At 47.7% G+C, this 10,197-nt stretch overlaps 1 non-coding gene across 1 annotated transcript; it reads right to left on the bottom strand.

Moving 5' to 3' along the window:
- Nucleotides 1-238: 238 nt before the first annotated feature.
- On the bottom strand, nucleotides 239-310 carry Trnar-ucu (transfer RNA arginine (anticodon UCU)). The gene has a single exon. It is a non-coding gene; the product is annotated as a tRNA-Arg (tRNA).
- Between the last annotated feature and the right edge of the window lie 9,887 nt (nucleotides 311-10,197).

The following is a 10,197-nucleotide window of genomic DNA, read 5'->3' as shown; positions in this document are numbered from 1 at the left end:
TATATATATATATATATATATATATATATATATATATATATAGGGTTTAGAAATGAGGGACTCGTTAGGCAATACAGAAAGAAATGCCGGCAGTCTACAACGCAAAAGAAGGCATAGGGGAATGTTTGGACTATTTGTTACCGTTAGTGACGTTACATTATTATTATTATTATTATTATTATTAGTATTATTATCATTATTTTATTAATTACGTGATAAAGAAAGAAAGAAAAACACGCGCCCAGAGTGGGGACCGAACCCACGCCTTTCGATTAGATCTCGAATGCCTTACCAACTCGGCTATCTGGGCGACTGTGTTCCGCTTCGCTTTCTGGGTTATTTATATTTACTACAACTGTATCTGACGCTTGAGGGTGGTAGCCAGCGCCACTCAGACTACACGGGGAGAAGGGGACCTTCTTTTTAACCCCCGGGGCGTGACGCGAACGTCTACAGGCTGTCATAAGCGGGTAACTGGCGGGAAACCCTCTTATGCTACCTTGGCATCAAGGCTGCCAGAACCGAGACCATCGCTAAGCTTTCGCACGATAATAGGGTTTGTAAATGAGGGGCTCGTTAGAAAATACAGGAAGAAATGCCGGCAGTCTACAACGCCAAAGAAGGCATAGGGGAATGGTTAGAATATTTTTTACCGTTAGTGACGTTACATTATTATTTATTATTATTAATTACGTGAGAAAGAAAGAAAAACACGCGCCCAGAGTGGGGACCGAACCCACGCCTTTCGATTAGATCTCGAATGCCTTACCAATTCGGCTATCTGGGCGACTGTGTTCCGCTTCACTTTCTGGGGTATTTATATATACTACAACTGTATCTGACGCTTGAGGGTCGCTCGGCGCCGCTCGGACTACTCGGCGTTGAGGGTAGCCAGCGTCGCTCGGACTACTCGGGGCGAAGGGGACCTTCTTGTGAGTCGCCAGGCCATGAATCAAACGTCTACGATATGTCAAGAGCGGTCGACCAGCGTTGAACCCTCTTAATAAGGTACCTACGGCACCAAGACTGCCATAACGGAGAGCCTCGCTTTGAAAGGAAATGAGGGGCTCGCTGAATTAAGACAGAAATAAGGGTAGGTAGTGAAGAAATCCAAGGAAAGCAATGGAGAGGATGTCGTATGTGTGGGCCTATGTACCTCATAATGTGTGGCGTACCCCTCTCGCTCCCTAACGACTGCCCGACCCGTTTGGTTGTACCAGGAGTTGTATAGGTACTTCATGACCTCCTAAGTTTTACCCATTTTTGAGAGAGATAGAGAGAGAGAAAAAGTAAAGGATAGGCAGGAATGTTAACCAGGCTACGGCCTAGTATGCTATCCTGCACGGGGGAAAGGGGAACAATGAGGAAAAATACGGTAAAAAGCCCGGTTTGTATTTCGCGCGTTCGTTTTTCGCACTGCCTTGATAGTAGTTCGCGTCGCATCTGACAGATGGCGCCACCAGTCCACCGCGTGCGCGCCGCTCGTGGGACCTTGTTCTCGGCGGTAGCACTCAATCTCTGCAAGAGGTAGCGTCAGCATCCCCCTCGCGAGGGGCACGATCAAATGCAGAGCATTTCCGGGGGCGCACGACGTTAAGTAGTTTGCGTTGGGTTAATGTTGTTGCACTTGTGGCAACTGCTAACGAGAGAGCGCTCGTCAGCAGTAATTTGAATGAGTCAACGATATAAGGCGCGTCCGTAGCCTCCCATTCCGTGTCGGCTTTGTGGCGCAGTGGGTTGAGCACCATGTATATTGCGTTCCACCCGCAGGGTCGAGGGATCGAAACCGGGCGCCGGATAGTATTTTTTTTATATAGTAGGGACAACGACGGTGCGGACTACGGACGTCAACGCGGGTGACATCGTGAGTTACTGAAATGCTCTGCATTTAAAAGAGGAAAATAGAAAAAGAAAGGGAAAGGTAATGACAGAGCATGGAGTGGTGGGCCCAGCGGTATTACACTATAGACAAAAAAGTTCAGACAGTTCGTAGAGAGTAGTCTTGCGCTACAGTCTTTTGTGCAATTCCGTCGTTTTGAGGAAACACAGGAGCGCTTTTGTCGCCTTGTCCGCAGACGACGGAGAAGGCCGGCCAGCGTTGAACCCAGGATTGTCTGCTCAGAGAACGGGCGCCGAGAGTCTAACTTTCGTAAAGTCGCAGAGAGCTGGCTGCGTTCGGATGAACGCAGCCTTTTTTAAATTTCATTACACACCAATGGCATTAACTGGATCACTTGTTTCCGGTAATTCCCCAGAATATTCGCTCGTATACATCATCACTACCTTCATCCCAACCCTGTGTTCGTCAATATCACTGTTAAGAAATAAAGATGCGCAGGCAGGGGGCGAGAGTCGGGGGGATAGGAGAAGAGGAAGGTGAGGATAGGAGGGGCTCACTGCCTCGCTACTCGACTCGATCACCACATCGGAAGCCAGATGCTGGTCTTCTTTCGCTACACATTTTGTGGTGCCGTGAAACCCAGGAACCGGCAAACGAGCGGACGGCTCAGCGGCTCAGCGGCTCCGAGGAACGCGAGGCTTGGATACCTTCGTACTGCTTTATCCTGGAAGTCTTGCCCTCGGCCGCCGCCCCTTTCGGCTCGTTCCCAAGCCCGCCCTTGTCCCTTTGGTATTCGCAACCCCAGCATCTTGCTTCATCGACTGGTGCCATGGACGATCTTCGTATTCGCCGTGATGTCCTGTGAGCGACCGTCTCCGGGACCATGACAGTCCTCGACGCCTTGCTGCGGAGCCAGGCAGCAACGGCACTTGACAGACAAAATGTCCTCGACCTCATCTTGCATGACCAGGTGAGCCTTCACAACCCGGACGCTCAAGTTCAGGAGAACCTGAAGGATGAAGAATTTGATGCCGACGTTTTGGAAGCGATCGATTTCGGCGAGCGTATCGGCGCCCTGCGAGCCATGACTCTTCCGCAAGCCCCATCCTTAAACCTCAGGCTGCGCTGTTTACTACCCGAATCGCAACCTCGACTATGTGCTCGCTTCCCGAGGAGACCCTGCGGGGAATGGTCCCGAGTGACGTGCCGCCTGTCTGGGAAATGATTGCTGTGCGGATAGTAGAACAGGACAACGAAGACGGAGGCGCTGCGGCCTTTCAGGACGCCAAGCAGGGCACCGAGGTGCTCAGCCAGGTAGAGAGGCTCCAGCAACTGCGCAGTCCTGCTGCTTCCGTGACTGCCCTTTCGAGGAAGTCTCAAAGACACTTCAGGAACTTCGGCGTCGCTGACGCGACTATCGCCTCGGAGAAAGCTCAGCGACCCCGCCTTGACTCTAGCTTTGCCGATAAGCCTCAGACTTCTTCTTTCGAGATGTCTCAGTGGCCCCAGACTGACGCTGGTACCACAGACGTGATTCTCATTTCGGAGGCGTCACTACAGACCTTCCGCAACTTTCGCATCGACGAATTGACTTCCGCTCTGGAGACGTCTGTCCCGTTATGCCACGACCCTAGCGCCGATGATGCGACTCTTGTTTTGGATATATCCGAGCTTCCCTGTTGCGACAATTACATCGGCGACGAATCTCTCGTTTCACAAGCAGTTCAGCAACTGGGTTTTGAGTCGAAGATATTTTCATTTGGTCCGGCAACGAAAACACGATTCGTGCAGAAGGTGAACTCCCTTCAGGGGATAACGAAGCGCCTGCTTCTCTGGCACTCCGTGAGCGAGGTTCAACTCCAGAGGCGAGCAGCGGCTGCTCTGATACTATCCCGTTGGCGACAAATCCACGCGGCGACACAGGACGGTTGCTTCCATGGTCGCGACCCCTTCTCTGGCAAGCACAATTTCATGCTGGACGCGCCTTTCTGCTACGCTAACGTGCCCGACCAAAGCAAAGTCTTCTTGTCCGCGGACGAAACAGCATTGTTACTTCAGTGCATCGATCGATTTGTGGAGGCCGGACAAGATATGAGCACGACCACAGTGACACTGCATTCGCTGCATGTTCTCTGGGCACTTGGCTGCCCGCATGATCTGTTTCCTTTCGATCCTGGCGGGTGCCTTCTGGCCGAAAACCGCGAGCACAGCCTGTTGTCCCAGGTGACCTTACGTACTTTCGTAGTATTCACTTTTAGATCTAACTCACTTTGACCCAACAACTCCGCAAGCGCTCGTTGCCCGTGACGCTAGCTATGGACTTGTACTACCTCGCTCGAATGACAAGGCCGTGTACCGAGATCGACGGCACCGAGACACCCAGCCGAAGGCCCCACTAGATCCCCCAGCCAGCTTACAAGTATCGCTGCTGTGGAATCATGCACCGCTGTGGAAGTCGGACAACATGTCGTAGTGGGACACAGACTTTGCCACTACCCCTGCAACTGCCTGCTAGGTCCTAACCAACTTGGCGGTGGCGGGAGTATGTTAAGAAATAAAAATGCGCAGGCAGGGGGCGACAGTAGTGGGAGTAAGAGAAGAGGAAGGTGAGGATCGGAGGTGCTCACTGCCTCGCTAATCGACTCCATCACCGTATCGGAAGCCAGACGCTGGTCTTCTTCCGCTACAATCACGACAAATGCCCCTCGCATAATCTGCCAACTGTTCCTGTACTGTGCTGTCCGAGTCAACTCTGACGCGAAAAGTTCTCGCCCCCTCACTAAGTCACCACTCTGTAGCCCTGGTGGTTCCCCACCAGATATCAATAGTTCACATTACGTTCCCGGGCTTGGCCCCCTTCTTCCACGTACTTTGGGCTAGAATGCTTTGCACTCCAGTAATGCAAGATGCTCACTTCCTGTCTCTGAACGTTATCACAATCACTGTTCTTTCTACGGCTTGTCTGGCCGGCGTCTGTCCTCTTTCGAATCCCTTACACATCCACAAGTATCTACACCATGTCCTCACCGGTAGTATACACACTGCAAGTTTCCTAAAAATAGGTCACATTTCTATTGTACCCACGTGATGTCATTAGCCCTGTCGTGAACAATCAGGGGATTCTATGTTCTACATACAAGGCTGGGCTTAATAGTTATGTAATGTCCAGCTAACCGCGTTGCCTTTATGCATTATGGGAGGAACAAATTCCCTCTCAGATAAGAATGATCACATTATAACTGATATGAGGAACGCTATGACCCCATCATGCGTATATTTGGTCACACGAACGTTTCGTGATATTTTGGCAGCACTAAATTGGTTTCGCTGTGTACTGATCATGTTGAGACGGTGAATGCCTGTATGATGAGGCAGATTGACGGCGCACATTCGTCGAAGCAGCAGGCGTAGACAAGCTTTACACCCGTACCTATTCACCGGCCCCGAAATAAGTCATTCTAAAGGGCAAAAGTAAGTAAGTGTCTGCTACGGTCAAGTGAATAATTCGAAGAATATGCGGCGGGCCAGCCGGAGAACGCGCAGGCGCTTTAAGCCTAAAGTTACAAATTAAGTGCGTGATTATTATACGTAAATACTAACCATACACAATTACCAAGCAGTTTTATGTCCTCTCTTCACCTGAATTGCTTTGTTTGTCCCTTTAAAACGTACGCCCACGATAGTTTGAGTGAGCCGTTCAACTCATGCAAAACACTGATATCGAAGGGTTTTCCTGCTAAAATATAGCATCAAGAAGGCACCCGAAACCTTGTATCACACACAAAGTAAAAAAGATTCTTTTCGACAACACCGGAGTTCCCATGTCAATTATGCAGTGTACAATTGGTAAAGAGGATTCAGATTCTAGTAGGCAAACAAGCACAAGACCACTGATTTAGCCAGAAAGGGTGAAGGCGTTAACTGTGACAACAAAGGCTCATCATGATGCGGCACGTGATTGTACCAGTTTATGGCAAACACAGTGCTTCAGTTCGTCTGCAAGTGCTGGTAGGTTTTAGGCAGTGCATGTTAACGCACGAGACACAAGGGTTACAATGACACAAGTCAGCATTTTGTCTCGTCCTTTGATTGTCTCGCGACCAATTTTAATCAGACATTTGAAGAATTCAGCACGTGTTTAACTAGCTAAGGTTCTCGTCATTTTACATGTTTCCCGTTAGGTTGACCGTGCTCAAGAACCCCGCAAATCGAGCAGAGGGGATGCCTCTGCGAAGTGGTCACCGCCTCTTCCACCTGTTTTTCCGATTGAGCGTGTAAGCAATAAAGGCATCATATGCTTGCTAGTTTCTCGGCGCTCAGAAATCAGCTGCCCGTATATTGCTACCACTTCAGTGTTTAACACGCGGCGGAGCAAACAAGAGGCACAGATTATTCAGTATTTGCTTGTCTTTATACAGCTGCTATTATTACAACTTCTGCTTTTAATTCCTAATTTTTGCCTGCATGCAAGAAGAATGCAGCGACTTCAAAGTGTTTCTCCCGATTTTTCACCCGTTGGTTTCTTTGAAAAGCTCTCCCGTGCAGTAACATTTCACAGACTCTTTGTTCAGAACTGTTATTTAAGGGCGGACTAAACTGGTATTTATATTATCAAGTCAAAAGCAGACCTCACCTAACAGCAAAGCTTTTGCGGCGTTAGGGGCAGTCGTAGTGGCGAGGGCAAGTTTTTTCTATTTCTGGTCAAAATAATTAGAGATGCATTTTCACAATCCACGAGTCAAGCAATATTACTACGGTGTGCAATTTTCTTACCAAAATCCCATTGTGGGTAAAAAACATGATTAGCGTGCCTACTATCACATCGCTACGCCCGTCACGTAATGCCCCTTTTATCTACCGCTCAAGATTGTTTCATTTATTTTCAGTACTTTTTCGTTTTTAAATATTTGGGTAAGCTTTGTAAATGAAAATCTCCTCACCAAAAACGTCACGCCTTACACATTCAAAGATAACCCCTGGATATTTTGAAGCAGTAGAACAAATGGACAATTGGGCTAGTTGGTAACTGTTTATCTTGGTGTTGAAAGCGCTCGAAAGAGAGGGACGAGGGAATAAAAAGGACGACACGCTGCGGACTCGCAACTGTTTGTTTATTGACAAGAGACACAAATATATACTGACAACGTCTCACGTGGGGCGTTAATCTCACCCAAGCTAAAAACCAACAGCAACTTTTACAGGGAATATACACTTCCCGGGGTACACACGTGATAGTCGAATGGGAAGGGCAAAAAAGCTAAACCATAAGATATAAAACATCGCTACGACCGTAATAGGTGGCGCAAATAAAAGTATTCTTGTTCTGTTACAGAAATTGAGGGGGTGCTAACACATCTATTGCCGGACCATTTTATGCGAAACGCTTCTATCAGCTATCTGGGAGAAACGCTTGTAGTGGAGGAAACGCTATTGGCTGCGTTCCAATTCGCTAGCAGCTTGGTAGACAGGTTACGAAGCAGTTTAACTAGACGTCTAAAGGAGGCAGAATTGGAACGGCGACGCGGTCATTAACGCAGACGACAACTTTGTAGAATACATGTTGACGAACGCAAGCGGCAGCTTTCGTAAATATTATTACTGTTATTTTTACACACATTGGGATTTAAAAACGAAACAAAAGAATCTTCCCCGCTAGCAAATGATACCACATATTTCAGTAAAAAACGAGTCGATTTGTTACAACATTGGTACAGAAAAAGGTGGCGCTGGCGCCACTTAATAGTTCAGACAGGAAGCTAGTCTGCATCTTTGCTGACTTCCATGCTGTCTCTTCGAAGCCGCCTTCGTTGACTGCTTCGTTCGAATTAGAACGGGGCTTCACATGATGGACTGTCCGCGAAGACGGAAACGAAGCCGCATAAAGGGGGAATTGGAACGCACCCATAGAAGCGCTTCTATTAGCTCTTTCAGACATCTCTGTTTTGTGAGCGGTTGCAATACCAAGATGATACTTTGAAGAAAAAAAAAACTAGGAACTTTATCCAGCATCGGACGACCAAATATTCCGCTACCCATACACAGCTCCCAAAATATTGCCGTTCTTTCAAATATAACTGATTAGACGCCGTAGGAGGACAAATATTCGGACAAAAGTATGAGACTTTCTGTTTCTTTCAACACTGATCTCCCGAAATAAGCTCTTCATCGTTGGAGATGCATTTCAAAAAATGCATAGGGGCCTAATGAAGGCACAATAATTACCTTTTTCAGCCGGCCGCCCTCCTTTTGTGCTGATGAATCAACTGAACGCAAAGATTGTCGCTGTACGCCAAAGTGTTTCTGTTTGATTGGGATACTTGTGTAAGGTATAGTTCAAAGTACTATTGTACGCCAACGGCGCCCGCGCTTGAAGGCAATTAACTGGGATTAGCAATTTATTTCACTAAGCGAGTATCTGAACCGGGGACAAGCAGTAAGGGGAGGACGCAGTTAGTCTGCTGGCTGAGATGAACTGGATAAAAATATACCCACCCAGGTAACATATGGCATATTGTTTTTTCTTCACCAGGTTACTTCACAGAAGCCTCGGTGTTTTTTACTACGCCGTGTAGAAATTGTAGCAAGTGTATCAAGGAAGAACAGACTCCGCACTTAATGACAATTACCTAATGACCACCAGGCCAGCGTGTTCCGAATCGAGAAGACAGCCGGTCGATTCGCGAAACAGACTTAATATCCTCCACGTGGGTGCTCCTTCCCGGCATTGGACGTAGCTTTTCAGCCCCGCGCATTTACGTAGGCTTTCCTGCCTCCCTCTCAGTCTATGCCTCTCCTGCTCGTTCGACTCGGAACTAGGGCACGCAAATTTTATTCCGTGATCGTCTTCAGGAACAGAAACACTGGCCTTGCCTTTAAGCCGAGAAACGCGCGCTTCTGCTCCTGGCACAGCTATCGATTCTACAACAGCGCATGCCTTTGAAGGAACACGAAAGAACGATTTTCGCGGTCATTTAGTTCCAACCCTGAGGCGCACATAGAGAAACATCGTTGTTTCGAAGCTAGCAGGGAAGCGGCGTTGATTAATAGAAGTTTCAGCTAACATTGGCTGCAGCAGAGGAAAAGCTTGTAACTCTGGTTCCAACTCGAACAAAAGAGTAACCTCGTTACTAGAGAAGAGTGATGTGGCCGTGTCACCGCTGTGGCCTAAACGGCGGAGCCAATAGTATAGGAATGTTTAAAGTAGTTTTCCACAATGGTGATAGAGTTTCATGGCATACCATGAGGCAAACATCTGCAGCCACACCACGTAACAAAATTTAACAACGGGAGCCAGAAATTAGAGCGGAACCAAGAAGCCATCATTGGACCTGGCGGTAGCGCTTACTGCCATGTGTTGTGCTACGGGGCGCGTTACTTGCAACAAAGTAGCGCACTTTGACTTAAGTGCAATTTAGCTCGTGGTGAGACTGTCTTATGTCTCCCAGTATGTTTCAGGAGGACGGGTACGAACGGCTAGTGGAATTCTACTGGAAAAGGCAGGAGTCGTGTTGTTTGCTCTTCGGCTTTTCCCCGTTATGTGCCCTTCATTTTGCTAGCCAGTGCGATTTGCCCGAACGAGAAAAGCGTGCTTTGCTCTTGATGCTCTGGGTGTTCCCACAAGTAAATATCACATTGCACCTGCTTATTAGAGGTCAACAGAAATGTGTAAACAAACAGCACTTCAATAACTCTGCGGATTCAATGTCAACAAAATGCCGTTTCGATATTTATTTCGGCATTCAGTGATGTGCGCTGTTTCTGTCTTTTATGGTTAAATGGCGAAGAATTCGTAGAAGGAAAATGAAGCCTTAAGTTTTGCCTGCATACTCTTCTCATCATTTGCTTCCTTCCGGAGCTGTATATTCAAACCCACAATCTTCCCCTCTTTCTAAGAGGTGTGCCGGATGAATGCGAGTCATTTTATATCTTCTTTGACAAATTATGCCCCAACTAAGAAATGCAGTTCTCGAAAAATTGCAGTCAGGGGCATCCTGTGACTCCCGCGTAACAAATTCCACCTTAAAGCATCCGCGTTGCAATAACGCCATTGCACACATCCATACTATGCACCTTACTGCAGCAGCACATAGAACTTGAAGCTAACTTCCATTGTGATACGAAGTGAACCCAGGCACAAATAATTGCTTACTGGTGCTTTTGAAAATATACTCGTTGCTTTGGCGTTGGAGCAAGAACAAAGCCGTTAATTAATTTTCAGCTTAACCCTAAGGAGAAGCTGTAAGCACTGTGTGCGCTGTGTTACTTTGGGATGACTGTTGTGCGCCCGTATAACGGATTAAAGTGGGTTGCTTGGTCACCGCTTTTAAACGCACTAGGGAGGTATATCAGATAACCGT

Source organism: Haemaphysalis longicornis, unplaced genomic scaffold (genome assembly GCF_048455015.1).
Source record: "Haemaphysalis longicornis isolate Haplotype H1 unplaced genomic scaffold, Haemaphysalis longicornis Haplotype H1 scaffold_2, whole genome shotgun sequence".
NCBI lineage: Eukaryota > Metazoa > Arthropoda > Arachnida > Ixodida > Ixodidae > Haemaphysalis > Haemaphysalis longicornis.
Note: the sequence above shows the minus strand (reverse complement) of the source record. Positions and strands in the feature narration are given on the sequence as shown.